Genomic DNA, 15,565 nt, shown 5'->3' on the forward strand with positions numbered 1-15,565 from the left:
GGGCGCAGGAAGGAAACGGCACCTGGGGCAGGTGGGGAGAGCATGGCTGTGCTCCAGAGAAAAGCAGAGCTGGGTCTCCCATTGAGGGCATTGATCTGGGCCTCGCAGGGGAGGGTCCTCATAGAATATTCATCAGCTGTCCAGGTGTGCCCTTTCGGGATCCTGGTCTCCCCTGATTGGTCAGTCGGTGCCAGGGCAGGGGGTCATTTGTCCATGCAGCTGGTCCTGATGTCAGCAATGGCTTGTCTGGTTTTGCTGCTTTTCTGGGCCTGGAGCTGAAACAAAACTGGGGCATGCAGGAGGCAGCCCATGGAGGTTGCACTCTCCCAGCAATGTTTCTCTCTTCTCCCTTCCCCTTTCCCTAAGAATCAATAAACTCTTCTTAAGAAAAAAAAAAGTAGATGGCTGGATGTACATTCTATGGAACAGGATTTCATCACATCTTGAGCAATGTTAACAAATGTTAAAAGCACACTGCCCTGCTGGTGCCAACAGGCTGGTGGTTGGATTCCTGGTCAGGGTACATGCCCGGGTTGTGGGCTTGATCCTCGACGAGGGATGTTTAGTTCTTACATCAATGTTTTCTCTCTCCCCCTCTCCCATCCTCTTTCTCTAAAAATCAATTATTAAACATCTAAAAGAGAGAGAGAGAGAGAGAGAGAGAGAGAGAATACTTTCTTAGCAGTTAGACTCCTAAGAATACCAAGGAGTTGACAGAGAAACTTAGTGTTCCTCGGAAGCAATGGTGCCAGACCAGTGGAACGTTACCCTTCCGGGAGCACTTCCGGGAGCACTTTGCAAAAGCTGAAGACATTTCAGTTGTCACAAGAGGAGGAGGGAGTGTTCCTGGCACATAGTGGTAGCGGCCAAGGACACTGCTCTACGTCCTGCAGTACACGGAACAGGCCCCACCACAAAGAAACAGAGGCCCCAAGTGTCAGTGGCACTGAGGTTGAGGGACCTGCTTTTGAATTTTAAAAAAACTGCCTTTATTGAGCTATAATTTGCATACACTTAAAATTTCTCTTTTTAAGTCCACTTCTCTGAGTTCCTACTGTGGTAGAAGACTGAAGAAACCCAAGCGACACTTAGAGAAACGGACTTACACAGCTTTATTACTCCAGCGGTCACAGAGGAGATGCCTCCAAAGTCTGAGCAAACCAATATGGTGGAAGCCCTTCTTTTATTCCCTTTGGTTTCTCTGTCCCCCAAATGTGGATGGGGACTTCCGGACCTTTCGCGGGCTTTGCGAAAAGCCCTGTGTGGTGGAATGGGGGCCTTGAGGCCATATCTAAGGGCCTGGCCTGGCACCAGCCCTGATAACCCCTCGGAGGGTTGTGTAATGTTCATGGATTATGGCCTCTGAAAATGTGAGCATTTAGGAGGCGGCACCGCCTTCCCTCCCTCCTCCCCAGCGGCGCTCCCCCTCTTCTGCGCCTCGCCTCTGGGGAAGAGGGAGAAAAGAAGAGGCAAAAATCTCTCAGTCTCTCTCAATCTCTCTCTGTTTGATTTCCTGGTTCCATCTACTCTAGGGGCAACCCTACCTTTGTCTTTTCTCTGTCCGATTACATGAACCTATACATTCCTCTTTGGACTAAACAAGTTTAAGTGTATTCCTATTACCAGAAATCAAAGAGTCCTAAACTAAAAGTGACGTGATCACAACTACCAGACTGTTTATCTATGAATCTTAGCCCCAGCATCATCCCAACTATCAATTGTTATAAGTTATTTCCCTAATATACCTCTAGAAAAAAATGGCTTTGTAATAATTGAAAATGGTTGACTCTAATAGTTGCTGTATGGCAATGGTATAACTCACTAGTTTGCAAATAACTGGGTGATAATATTTGTTCCAAATTTTTCAGGCATAAAATGTATACATTAGTTTAGTAAGATATGTGCAATGAAGATCTAACATTTTGTTTTTTTTTAAAAGGAGCTGCCTCTTATCAGGAGCTGACCATTACATTTGTCCTTCACCCCTATTATGTACAGTTCTGACAGGAGCTCTGGTTTGCCTTGGTATGTAAAGAAATTGGGAACTAGCAATATTGTATTTCTAACAGTGACCTTGACATATTCTTAGTTATATTATTGCTGGTTCAACTTCTCTCTCTCTCTCTCTCTTTCTCTCTCTCTCTCTCTCTCTCTCTCACCACACCTGCCCCCTCTCATTTTAAAGCAAATAGATGAACCTGTGAAAGGGAGAAAGAGAGTGAGGAGGGAGTGTGAGAAAGAGAGGCTTTGTAATGACTTCCATGTGAGGACAGCCGGGACCCCTTTCTCCAACCTCGTCTCCTTCCATCCTTTCTGTCCCTTTATGGTTGGAACACATCATAATTCCCCAACTTGTACACTACTTCAAGCCTCTGGGGTCTTACTTGGACTGCTCTGTGTCCATGTAGAGTTCTTTTTCCCTCCTTTTGGTACGGATTCCAAACCCTCTGCCTTTCTCCTTTCCTTCTTCAAGGGGAAAAGAAGAGAGGAGAAGAGCCCTGGCTGGTTTGGCTCAGTGGATAGAGCATCAGCCTGCGGACTGAAGGGCCCCAGGTTCGATTCTGGTCAAGGGCATGTACTCTAGCAGAGTCTTTCTAATTACCTTTTCCTGTCTGTTCGAGGTACCCTCCCCTGGGGCCCTGTGCTTATCTCTGTCATGGTTCTAGTCATATTGGATGGAAATAATCACTCTGATCCTCTTTTCTAATTAGAGTGGTTTTCAACCTTCCTAATACTGTGACCCTTTCATATGATTCCTCATGTTGTGGTGACGCCAACCATAAAATTATTTTCGTTGCTACTTCATAACTGTAATATTGCTACTGTAATTTTACAATTATGAATCTTAATGTAAATATCTGATATGCAGGATGTATTTTCATTGTTTGCAACCCACAGGTTGAGAACCACTGGTCAATAGAGGATCCAGAAATTGCCCCAAGCCATTATACTCAATTAATATTTGACAAAGGAGGCAAGAACATACAATGGAGTCTAGACAGTCTCTTCAATAAATGGTGTTGGGAAAATTAGACAGATACATGCAAAAAAATGAAACTAGATCACCAACTTACACCATACACAAAAATAAACTCAAAATGGATAATGGACTTAAATGTAAGACGGGAAACCATAAAAACACTAGAAGAATCCAAAGGCAACAAAATCTCAGACATATGTCAAAGCAATTTCTTCACCGATACAGCTCCTAGGGCATTGGAAACTAAAGAGAAAATAAACAAATGGGACTACATCAAAATAAAAAGCTTCTGCACAGCAAAAGAAACCATCAACAAAACAACAAGAAAGCCTACTGCATGGGAGAACATATTCGCCAATGTTATCACCGATAAGGGTTTAATCTCCAACATTTATAGGGAACTCATACAATTTAACAAAAGGAAGATAAACAATCCAATCAAAAAATGGGCAAAGGACCTAAATAGACACTTTTCAAAAGAGGACATTCAGAAAGCCAAGAGACATATGAAAACATGCTCAAAGTCACTAACCACCCGAGAGATGCAAATCAAAACAACAATGAGGTACCATCTCACACCTGTCAGACTGGCTATCATCAACAAATCCACAAACGACAAGTGCTGGAGAGGATGCGGAGAAAAGGGAACACTCATAAACCTGTGTTTTCTCTCAAAATTACTTCTTGCATGGATTTTGGGACACCCTTTATATAGAATGACCCCCACGGCCAAACCCTGCTTAGACTCCTCAGTGAGCAAGCACCCACTCCTAAGTCTCTTTGCCCTGTCCATTCTTCTCAAATTGGTTATTTCTTCCTCTAAAAAGCATAAAAGCCGCCCTCATTATTCCTTTCTTCAGGTCCCATATCTATGAGGCCCCTGTACATACAAATTAAACTGGTGTTTTTTTCTCTCTTCTGTTCATCTATCTTGTGTCAGTTTAATTATTAAACCAGCCCAAAGAACTAAAGACAGGGGAAGCTTCTCCTCCCAACAAGAGAAACCACGTCTGTTCATGCGGAAATCTAGGAGCCCTCTGTGGTACTTCCTTTATGTACTTCATCTCTTCTATTTCTGTTTACAAAACAAAATCCCACCCAAATGAAGTCCTGTCGAGTTTACGTTTTTTCTCTCTGAAAATGTGGCCAGGATTGCTGTGGACCTAATATAAACAGCTTCCTCGCCCCCTAGACTCACAGGGGAGATGACCCAGAGACACTGAGAAGGGAGGGCCCAGGAGTGCATGACAACGAAGAGACATGCTGTCTAACTACCAGCCGTGCTGCCGGCCTCCCTGCCTCCGGGCTAATCCAGAACGGGGCTGTTTCAGGCCAACAGCAGAAAGCTGGGCTCGGAGGCACCTGTGAGAGAAAGAGCTCCAACGGTCCGGGGTCTTCAGTGCCAGGGATCAGGGGGAAGATAAAACCCAGAGAAGGAGGCAGGGGAGGGACATGGAGTCTGAGTTGGAAGCTTGGAGCTTGGCTAACAGACCTGCCAAGGAGCCCCCCAGCTTACCAAGTATCGGGAAACTTCACGGGATGGTCCCCACGGGCCCTCACACAGAAGGGTCCAATGCTCAGTTCAGGTTCAGCTGCCTCCACCAAGAACGTCCTAATTTTTTAAAAAATATTTTTATTGATTTTTTACAGAGAGGAAGGGAGAGGGATAGAGAGCTAGAAACATCAATGAGAGAGAAACATCGATCAGCTGCCTCCTGCACATCTCCTACTGGGGATGTACCTGCAACCAAGGTATATGCCCTTGACCGGAATCATACCCGGGACCCTTGAGTCCACAGGCCAACGCTCTATCCACTGAGCCAAACTGGTCAGGGCTGAATGTGTGTTTTAGATGTGACCAACATGTAACACAATAGGCTTTGAATAAAGCCGATCGTAGGCTCCATCATGTGGGTGGGCCTCATCCAATCAGTTAGAGGCTTTAAGAGAAAAGACCAGGTCCCCCAGGGAAGAAGGAAATCTGCCTCCAGACTGCCTTTGGACTTCAGCTACAACATGAACTCTTCCCTGGTCTTCAGCCTGCCCTGCAGAGTTTGGATTTCCCCAGCCCCTGCAATTGTGTGGGCCAAATCCTTAAGAAAAATATCTGTCTGCTCTCTCTGTTTCTCTCTCTCTCCCTCCCTCCCCCCTCCCCCCCTCCCATCCTCTGTGCACATGCACATGTTCCCTGGCTTTGTTCTCTGGAGAACCTGGACCAGTGCAGAGCCTTTGTGCAATTCGTCACATTTTCTTTTTTCCCTGCACAGTGACCTTGGCATGTGGCAATGAGGCCCCCGCCTGGGTTCCTGAGTGACACTATAAAGTCTAGTTCCTCTGCCCTCCATGGTTAAGCCACCGAGATGTGGGAGATATCTATACTAATGGAAGGCTAATATGCAAACTGACTGAACGGCGGAACGACCGGTTGCTATGACACGCACTGACCACTGGGGGGCAGCTCCTGGGTTGAGCATCTGTCCCCTGGTGGTCAGTGCGCTCCCACATGGGGAATGCTGCTCAGTCAGAAGCCCTGAGCCAGGCTCATGGCTGGCAAGCACAGTGGTGGTGGTGGGGATCCTCTCCCACTTCCGTGGCAGCACGAAGGATGTCTGACTGACGGCTTAGGCCCGCTCCCTAAGCCATCAGTCGGACATCCCCCAAGGGCTCCCAGACTGCAAGAGGGTGCAGGCCGGGCTGAGAGACCTCCCCCACAAGCGCACGGATTTCATCCACCGGGCTTCTAGTTTGTTTATAAATGTGTCCAGGGAGGTAAAGCAGATATGAGGGTGACATAGAAGCATAAAGAAAGCTCTGTGTCTTCAAGCCTGGAATTGGCAGACTAAGATTTCACTCCTGCTACAAGTCCTCACTATGTCTGATTTTCTCTGACCAGGACCCTCCTGGCTTGAAGCCCTGCAGGTCCAGGAGCAACCCTTGGAGTTTCCCCCACTCACAGTGTCCCTGGAACCCATTTCTGTTCCCTTCATTCAAGCTCTCCAGGCTTCACAATTACCTCTCCCTCTCAACTCAATAAAAATGTTCCTTTTCTTCTGCAGGTAACAGATCACAACTGTGCAGCAAGAGGCAGTAAGCGAATTCCTTCCAACGTCGGAATAGGAGCTTCTCTTCCCCAAAGGGGTTTGTATTTGAAAAGATTTCAAAACAAAACAAAATCCCACACAAATGTAGCTGTACTTGGTGAAACTCCAGGAAGTGCAATCAAGTGCGGAGATTTCCTGAAGCAAGAGAGACACTGTGGGGGAGGCGATAGGAACGTTTCACAGGTGCTCTGCAGATGGTACCCATCCTGTGGATGCTGTGCTGTGAATTTCTGGGTGCTTCTGAGAGGCCGAAAACAGGGGTCCTCAGGGAAACGTCGGAGCCACTTCCTGTGTTGTCCAATAAATCCCCAAATCTCCTTCCAGATGGCTCCCAGTGACATTACCACGGCCTCCCAGCCTCTCCTGTCCATCCTCAGGCCCAGCTTGCCAGCCACTTGGTTTTCCACAGGGCACGTGACCTTACCCTCAGGGTAAAGTCCTTGAAACCTGACACAGAAATACCCTCCCTCACCCCTCCCCCTCCCCATCTCCCCTCTTCCTCCTAGGAGGCTGACCTCTAATCTCAAATGTAATGCATATTCGTAAGAAGTCAACGAGGGGTCAAACGCAGATTCGGAGACAGATTCTGATTGAGTAAGCTGGGATGCCGCCCAGAAAGCTGCATTTAACAAGCCTCCTTCTGGGCGGCTCAGATTCCCATGGCAGTCAGACTGTACTTGGAGAAACTGCCCCCGGGAGAGGGGGGGAGCTGCTAGCACAGCCAGCCCCCCTGAACCTCCAGCTAACTCTTCTCTAGCACGCCCGGACACCGTATTGATGCAGCTGGGCCATCTGCTCACATCCTCAAAACAAAGCAGGCAAATGAAAGACAGATTGTTGCTTCCAGGGATTTCTCTTCTATTTCTCTTCACCCGGGGATTTTTTCTGTGGGTGTGATTTCGTCTTTAATGACAAAAACGAGGACAAATGATCTCCGCCCCCACTCAATTTGTGCCGTGTTTACTTAGGGCTGAAAAGTAAACACGTGAGAAAGCAGCACAGGCGTGAGGCATTCTCAGATGAAAGTCGGGATGACAAAGAGTTAAATTAATTAATGCAGAGTCTTTATAAACCTGTTTAGAGCCGCAAGCCTCCGGGCAGGACCACCTGTCAAGAAGACAAACTCCAACTGGCCAATGGAAGGGTTCATTGCTATGGGCTCCAGGGGAAAAGGATGCAGACTCTCGTACACCTGGAAGGAATTATCCCCTCCTGGCTCCTGCCCAGCCCCAAGCCGGGTCTCTGGCCGAAATGCGTGTGCCCCCTGGTGGTTAAAAAGGCACACTGCACTTTACTTTTATAGGGAGAGCTGCAGGTACAGTCCTCTTCAAAGATGCATCGGGACTGTTGGATAGAAAGGTGAATCATGACTCTGGTGGCATCCTCACCCTTTATTCTACACTAGGGGCCCGATACATGGAAATTTGTGCAAGAGTGGGCCTTCCTTCCTCCAGCTGCCCGCACCGGCTTTCCTCTGGCAACCGGGACCCAGGCTTCCCTCCTCGGGCCGGCCACAGGCACCCAGGACCCCGGGCGGCTTTGCCCAGGCCCTGGCTTTGTCAGGAAGGACATCCAGAATGACATCTGGAAGATGTCTGGTCTATCCGGTCTAATTAGCATATTACCCTTTTATTAGTATAGATACCTTCAACAGTTGGGTATGTTCATACTTGACATATGCAGACATTAGTAAACCTTAAAACCAGTTCTTGCTGGGCCCAACTCTACACACAGATTCAGGCCCACCGTGCATGTCACAGAAAGCACTCAGTAAAAATCAGGCCCCACCAGCACCCATACTTCAAATCCCAGCTCACCTGCCCAGTTTTTGGGTCTGTTTTCCCAACCCAACACTCCCCCCTCTTATGGACCCCGGAATACGCTCCCGGGGACAGAGCTTGCATTCACCTTGTGTCCCCTGGCCTCCATCCGGCTCACATGTTCCCTCCATCCCCACCACCCTCATTAGGGAAAAACCTCCCCGCTTCTCATCAGAGAGTGACGGGGAAAGGCCTTTGGAGCCTCAGAAGGGGTTGTGCGGGCGTGGCTAGAGTGGATCTGTTGGTATGTGCACCTGGGTTTCAGGTTGAATCCTCAGGAATCCCCAGGAATCCCGGGTCTGGGCACATACAGAAGGCAACCAATCGATGTTTCTCTCTCATAGACTGATGTCTCCCTCTCTCCCTGTCCCTCTCTCTCCCCCTGTTATATTGTAAATCAGAAGACACCTTAATCAATAAGCCAAATTTCTTTGGAGTCCTTTTCATTTTTGCTAGCACTGGCAGGCCCAGAGGAACACTTGCTTCTCAAATTCTGGGGCCCAATATGGTGGAAGTCTTCCTTATTTATACATTTTTCAGCTCTTCGTTTTCCAAATTTGGAACGAGACTTCCGGACCTTCTGAGAAAAAGTCCTGCGTGCTGGGACAGGGCTGTGAGACCATATCTCCAGGCCTGGCCTGGCGCCAGGACCGACAGCTCTGTCTGGGGCAGAGTTTATGGCTTCTCTGGAATGGAGAGTAGCCTTATTTTTCCTCATTCTTTAAACAAGCAAATGTCTACAGAAGCCAGAATAGCAGGGTTAAAAGTTTAAACAGCAGTCATTACCCAAGATGGAGGTTACTATGCTTTACCCCTTCCTCTCTCTAAGCATATCCTCAGGTGAGAATTTTAAAAAAAGAGGGGGAGGATGGGCTTTAGCCAGATACTTGACTCACACAAAAGAATTTTTTAAAATGCAGATACATTCTATTGTTTAAAAATATCAGATACAACATACAGAAGCCATTGATATAGGTTTGGAGCATGTCCTTCCAGAACTTTCTATATATACTTGCTTATATAAATGTATATAGAGAGTTTTGTGAACCTGTGGAGCTTTTTTTGAAAAACAAGTACCTATCTTCTTTCATAGCTTGATTTTTTAAAAAAAAAATGAGGGATAAGACTTCATTTATCAATAAATCTTTCCATGTGCATATCTATGGAGCCAGTTCGTTCTTTTTAACGGCTGCATGCTATTCTGTAGTTTTGGGAGTTTAGAAAGCCAAAGTACGCCCTTTCCTTCCTAAGTCTGGGATTAATGGAGAAAGAAGACAATAGAGGTGGACAGACATAACTATAAAAAACTGACAGAAATCAAAATGCCTGTGTTGCTCACCAGCTGATCGGCAAGCATGGCGTACGGTACATCTAGAAGGACTTGCAATACTTCAACCCGAGTGAGTAAAAACTTACCTGTCAGGTCGCGGGAATTTCAGGACACCCACCGTGCAGCAGGCTTCAGAGCTTGCTGCAGAGAAGTGAGCGCACAGGCTGGAAGGCTCTCCCAGCCCGCACCGTGGAAGATGGTGGTGAAGGGCTGAGCCAAGGCGCCCAGATCCTTCTTCCTAACTTACTCATCACGCGAGCCAGGCCTCTTCCCACGGGGATGAACGAGGGAATGACAGGGAATCCTTTTAGGCCAAAACCCACAGGGGCGTGGTTAACTCCCCCATCCCTACTGGGAGAAGAGAGCAGGCATGTTCCTGTCTTCTTTCTTTACCAACCTATTCCCTCAATACCAACCACTGTTCGTCTGTAGGCTCATCTTATGGACAGTTTTTATTTTGACCGCAGAAGACCCTAATATGGGTAGGGACCATTCGTTTGTTAAAGTCACTCCTAGATCTCGATGTTGCCTGAGCCAAAAATGTGCTCCATATTATATTTCCCATCAAAAACACACCCAATCACAATGGTCAATGTAGTTCACCAAAGGTTATGCAGCAAGAAGAGATGCCTTTCCAGAATGCAGTATCTACCATAATAAAGGCCATATGTTAGAGACACACAGCTAACATCACACTAGGTGGTGAAAAACTGAAAGTTTTTCCTCTAACATCAGGAACAAGACAGGGATGTGTGCTTTCATCACTTCTATTCATAAGGCATCCAAATCTGAAAGGAAGAACTAAAACTGTCACTATTTGCAGATGGCATGATATTATATGTAGAAAACCCTAAAGATTCCACCAAAAAACTGTTAGAACTAACCAGCAAATTTGGTAAAGTTTCAGGATACAATCTCAATGTACAAAAATCTATTGTGTTTCTGTACACTAATAATGAATTATTAGGAAAAGAAGTTAAGAAAACAATTCCATTTATAATTGCATCAAAAATAATGAAATACTTGGGAATAAATTTAACCAAGGAGGTGGAAGACTTATACACTGAAAACTAGAAGACATTGATGAAAGAAATTGGAGAAGACACAAATAAATGGAAAAATATTCTGTGCTCATGGATTGGAAGAATTAATATTGTTAAAATATCCATTCTACCCAAAGTGGTTTACAGATTCAATGCAATTCCTATCAAAATTTCAATGTCATTTTTCTCAGAAATAGAAAAAATAATTCTAAAATTTGTATAGAACCACAAAAGACCCTGGATAGCCAAAGCAATCTTGAAAATGAACAGAAGTGGAAGCATCATGCTCCCTGATTTCAAACTATATTACAAAGTTATAATAATCAAAATAGTATGATATTATCCTAAAAACAGACGCATACATCAATGCGACAGATTGAAGAGCTTAGATACACCCACATATATATGGTCAATTAATTTATGACAAGGGAGCCAAGAATATACATTGGAGAAAGAACAGTCCCTTCAATAAATTGTGTCAGGAAAACTGGACAGCCACACACAAAAGGATTAAAATGGGCCACCATCTTATATCATACACAAAAATTAATTCAAAATAGATGAAAGATTTTTAACATAAGACCTGAAACTCCTAGAGGAAAATACAGGCAGTAAGCAACATGGTATCACTCTTGGTAATGTTGAGACTATGTCAAACTAGAAGGCTTCTACACAGCAAAGGAAACAATCAACAAAATGAAAAGGCAATCTACCCAAATGGGAGAAAACATTTGCAAGTCATAAGGGGTGAATAAGGGGTGAATAGCCACAATATATAAATACACCTCCATAACAACAACAACAAAAACACCCACTTAAAAAAATGGGTAGAGGAACTTGAATAGACATTTACCTAAAGAAGGCATACAAATGTCCAACAGGTACATGAAAAGGTGCTCAACATTATAATCATCAGGGAAATGCAAATCAAAGTCACATTGAGCTATCGCCTCACACCTGTTAGGATGTCCACCATCAAAAAGAAAACATGTAGAAAGCATTGGCAAAGACGTGGAGAAAAGGGAGCCCACCCCTGGAGCTTTGATGAATTTGATGCATTTCTAACAAGTTCCCAGTGACCTCCCACTGAAGCCTGGCTCTCAGACCTCAATCTCCTCTTAAGGGAAAGTCTCCCTCTATTTCGCTTGAATCCTTCCACTGCTCCATCCTAAAGCATATTCCTTTCGAACTTTTATTCGTTCCTCCTTAACTCTCTGACTCCTAGAGATAGGTCTTTTAATCCCTTCTCGGCCTTTAGCTTTCCGGTAATTTTATTGAGCTGTTTCTCTACTTCACCCCAAGAATTTCGCATAACTGGTTAGTAACAAAACGCATTTCTGTTTCTTGATCTGGTGGTGGGAGTGGAGGGGGTTCACTTTGGAATCATCCATTGAGTGGGTCCTCTTATGATTTGAGCACCTATGTGCATGGATGCTACATTTTAATTTCTTAAAAAGGTTTATTAAACACACATCCATTCTGATGATGAAGCCACAGCGTGTGAGGCTCAAACATCCAAAGCCGTGGCTAGAAGGTGCGGCATTGGCCAACATGGTGGGCTGGGCGCTTTTCCTTGTTCTCTTGGTGATGACCTAAGAGGACACCGCATTTTGACCTGTGATCCACCGCGTGGCAGGTTCTAGTCCTCGGGGACCAGCTGTGACCGAGTGAGGAAGCCTATCTAATTTAACCCTGTCTGCTTGTAGGAGGAAATGCCTTTAGCCAAAGGTCTGAATCCATGTTTAGTTCGGTGCTTGTCAGTAAAAAAAGCACACACTGTGTGTTTGTCCGTTGGTCCTGTTTTGGACTAAAGCACGAACACAGTGGTCTCCTGAAAACCCACCAACTTGGAACGTGGGCGGTAGAGCAGGGCTGCCCTGAGGACAGGAAGAACAAGCGAGGGGGGGGGGGGGGGGCGGACTGAGGCCCTGGCACCACCGGGCTGCTGGCACTGGGCGTGGTTCTGCTGTAGGAAGAGCAGGGTCGGGGCATTTGTGCCCTTGGCTGTTTGAAATACAGTTTGAAATGTGGTCACTTTTTACACCGGTTTCCAGCCCATTGTTTGTCCTCCTCACAGGATTGTATGTTCATTTCCTTTGCCCATGTTTCTGTTAGGTTATTTTTTCCTTAGTAGACATTCTTGTACATTTTAGTTACCGATATTTCACCTTTTATATTTGTGACGACTGTTCTCTCCGGCCTTTTGCGTGTTGATTAAGTCGGAGGTGTATCTTTGGTAGTGTAGAGAATTTTACTTGTATGGGAGTGTCAGAATTTATTTATTTGGACTTCATCGCTTCTGCGTTTTGTTTCTTGGATTAAAAAGGCCTTCACCATTTCAAGTTTCTTCCATGTTTTATGTTTTGACATTTTATTCAAATGCTTTTGTTCTTTTGCTTTTGAAATAAATGTAAAAATTCCTCTGGAACTTACAATGGGATTAAGGAAGTCATATTATTTTTTTTTTCCCAAACGGATAGCTAATTTTCCATTTGTTCCCTACTGATTTTAAAATCTCATCTCTGCCCTACCTGTTCTGGCTCAGTGGATAGAGCTTCGGCCTGTGGACTGAAGGGTCACAGGTTCAATTCCAGTCAAGGACACATGCCTGGACTGCAGGCTCCATCCCCAGTGTGGGGCGTGCAGGAAGCAGCTGATCAATGAGTCTCTCACATCATTGATGTTTCTGACTCTCCCTCTCCCTTCCTCTATGAAATCAATAAAAATATATTTTAAAAATATAAAAATAAATAAAAAGTTGATGCTTAAAAGAAGATCTCATTTCTCTCAAATACTGACTTCCCTTGACTGCATAGTCTTAACATAGGATTCTAATAAAATTTGATAACCAATTTCCTTATCTACCTTAGAATGGAAGTGAGGAAATAAAAGTAGGATTTTTCTTTAAAGAAACAAGTCCAATGATAGTAAAAGGAAGTAAAAGTTGAATACAAAAAAGAACACAGAAAATCAGAGGAGAAACTGTGATGTATTGCACAATAAAAGACATAGATTAATATTCTGGGTCTTTAAGAAAATACTGACTTATGTTTAGGCCCCTTTGATTTTAGGACAGGTAATAAATAAATTATATATTTTATAACAATTTCTATTTCTAAAAGGTTGTTAAATGAAGGGCCACTGTTTTGGCACTTGAAGGAGCAAGTTTCCGTTAAATAGAAAGATCAGCCTGGCCGGTGTGGCTCAGTAGTTGAGTACCGACCCATGCACCAGGAGGTCACTGGTTCAACTCCTGGTCAGGGCACATGCCCCGGTTGCGGGTTCAATCCCCAGTAGGGGGAGTGCAAGGGGCAGCCAATCGATGTTGATGCTTCTCTCTCATTGATGTTTCTAACTCCCTCTCCCCTCTCCTCTCTCTAAAATCAATAAAAACTTTTTTTTTAAAGAAAGATCAGTTATGTGGAAACTTGATTCTCATATCATGTCCGTAGGGTCAGTACTGATATAATTCTTAAGTATGAAAAGAAGTTACTGCAGAACCAAGCTCATTAAATGCAGAGCAAGGTAGATCTTACCTGTACTTTCCTTTATAATTTTTCTTTCTTTTTTTAAAAATCTTTCTCTTACCTGTGTTTTTTTAAAAATATATTTTATTGATTTTTTTACAGAGAAGAAGGGAGAGGGATAGAGAGTTAGAAACATCGATGAGAGAGATCGATCAGCTGCCTCCTGCACGCCCCCGACTGGGGATGTGCCCGCAACCAGGGTACATGCCCCTGACCGGAATCGAACCCGGGACCCTTGAGTCCGCAGGCCCACGCTCTATCCACTGAGCCAAACCGGTTCGGCTCTTACCTGTGTTTTTAAACAAAACTGAAGACCCAGGTGCGTCTCTCCCAGGCCAGGCCTGGCTGCTGCGTTGTACTGCGTGGCTGTGCAGCCTCTTACGTTACAGGTTGCAAGCGCTGTCCTCCTCAGTCTGATTGCTTCCTGCCAGGTTTGGGGATTTTTTTGTTTGTTTTGTGTGTTTTTTAAGTGATTTTTGAGAGAGGAAGGGAGAGAGAAAGCGAGAGAAACATGGGTGTGAGAGAGAAACATGGACGGTTGCCTCCCCCACCTGCCCCTACCTGGGATCGAACTGGAAACCTGGGTAGGAGCCCTGACCAGGAATGGAACCTGCCATCTTTTGGGGGACAGGATGCCGCTGCAATCAACTGAGCCACACGGGCCCCTGTCATTGGAGCTGCCGCACTCTCCTATTTAGCCTGGGGGTAAAAGTAGAAGAGGCTCAAATTTTAGCCTGGAGGCTCAAAATCAAGGATTATATGTCACAGAACCAGTAACAAGGGACCAATCCTCCCAGCATGCCTTCACCACTGCGATTTCACTCTTCTCATTCAACGTGTCTCCATGGTAACTCACTGGTGCTTCCAAACAGCCTCTGTGGCCCCATGGGAGATGGGGCTGCTGCTCCCTCCCTCCCTCCCTCCCTCCCTCCTTCCCTCCCTGCGGTGGAAGGAAACACCCACAGCCTTTGCGTGGCTCGCGGGGTCTCCCACTACAGTGCATTTTCATGCCCCCCTGATGCTGGGCTTGCCTATGCGATTCGTTCGCCGGTGGGGTATTTGTCTGTCACCCCAGCCGAGGCTTTAAACGTCCTTGCATGGTTTGTCCTGGCTTCCTGCATCTCTTCCCCTGCCAGGAAAAGATGCTGGTCCCAGCGTGAGAGGCATGTGGGTGGGGCTGACCTAAACCCGCCCCGGGGGACTGAAGACCTACAGTGAGAAGCAGACACGTGGCATCGATGCTGTAAGCCGCTGAAACCAGCTTCTGTCTGTTTACTAGAATCACTGCAGCCGCACCTGGCCGACCAGCACCTTCCTATGGCACACGGAGCTTCCTGTCATTCCACAGTCACTCCTCACCAGGCAAGCGCGGTGACTTGCTGCATGGGTGCCCACGCTCCCCGCTGTGGCTGGTCCTCTCCCCACCTCCCCACCCCCCACCCCAATATCTCCCATGTCTGTGGGTCAGAGGCCAGGTACAGCTCCCCCCAGTTGCTGTTGAAGGGACACACTTTCTTCCAACCTGGGTTAACCTTTCTGAGGCCATCAGCCAGCCGTCTACAGCTCTTAAGTTTTTTTAAAAATATATCTTTATTGATTGTCAGAGAGGAAGGGAGAGAGAGACAGAAACATCCCTGATGAGAGAGAATAATTGATCAGCTGCCTCCTGCACGCACCCTACTGGGTGGGGATCCAGCTCGCAACCCAGGCATGTGCCCTTGACAGGAATCAAACCTGGGACCCTTCAGTCCACAGGCCGCTGCT

The 15,565-nt window shown here is 45.9% G+C and overlaps 1 long non-coding RNA gene across 1 annotated transcript in view; it reads left to right on the forward strand.

The window, feature by feature from the left end:
• The window catches only part of LOC107182796, a 6,316-nt gene extending 4,634 nt beyond the window's left edge, over nt 1–1,682 (forward strand). Inside the window, exon 3 of the long non-coding RNA XR_001513529.1 lies at nt 1,673–1,682. This is a non-coding gene — a long non-coding RNA (uncharacterized LOC107182796). The remainder of the gene's footprint in view (nt 1–1,672) is intronic.
• Nucleotides 1,683–15,565: the final 13,883 nt, after the last annotated feature.

This window comes from Myotis davidii, unplaced genomic scaffold (genome assembly GCF_000327345.1).
Source record: "Myotis davidii unplaced genomic scaffold, ASM32734v1 scaffold496, whole genome shotgun sequence".
Lineage (NCBI taxonomy): Eukaryota > Metazoa > Chordata > Mammalia > Chiroptera > Vespertilionidae > Myotis > Myotis davidii.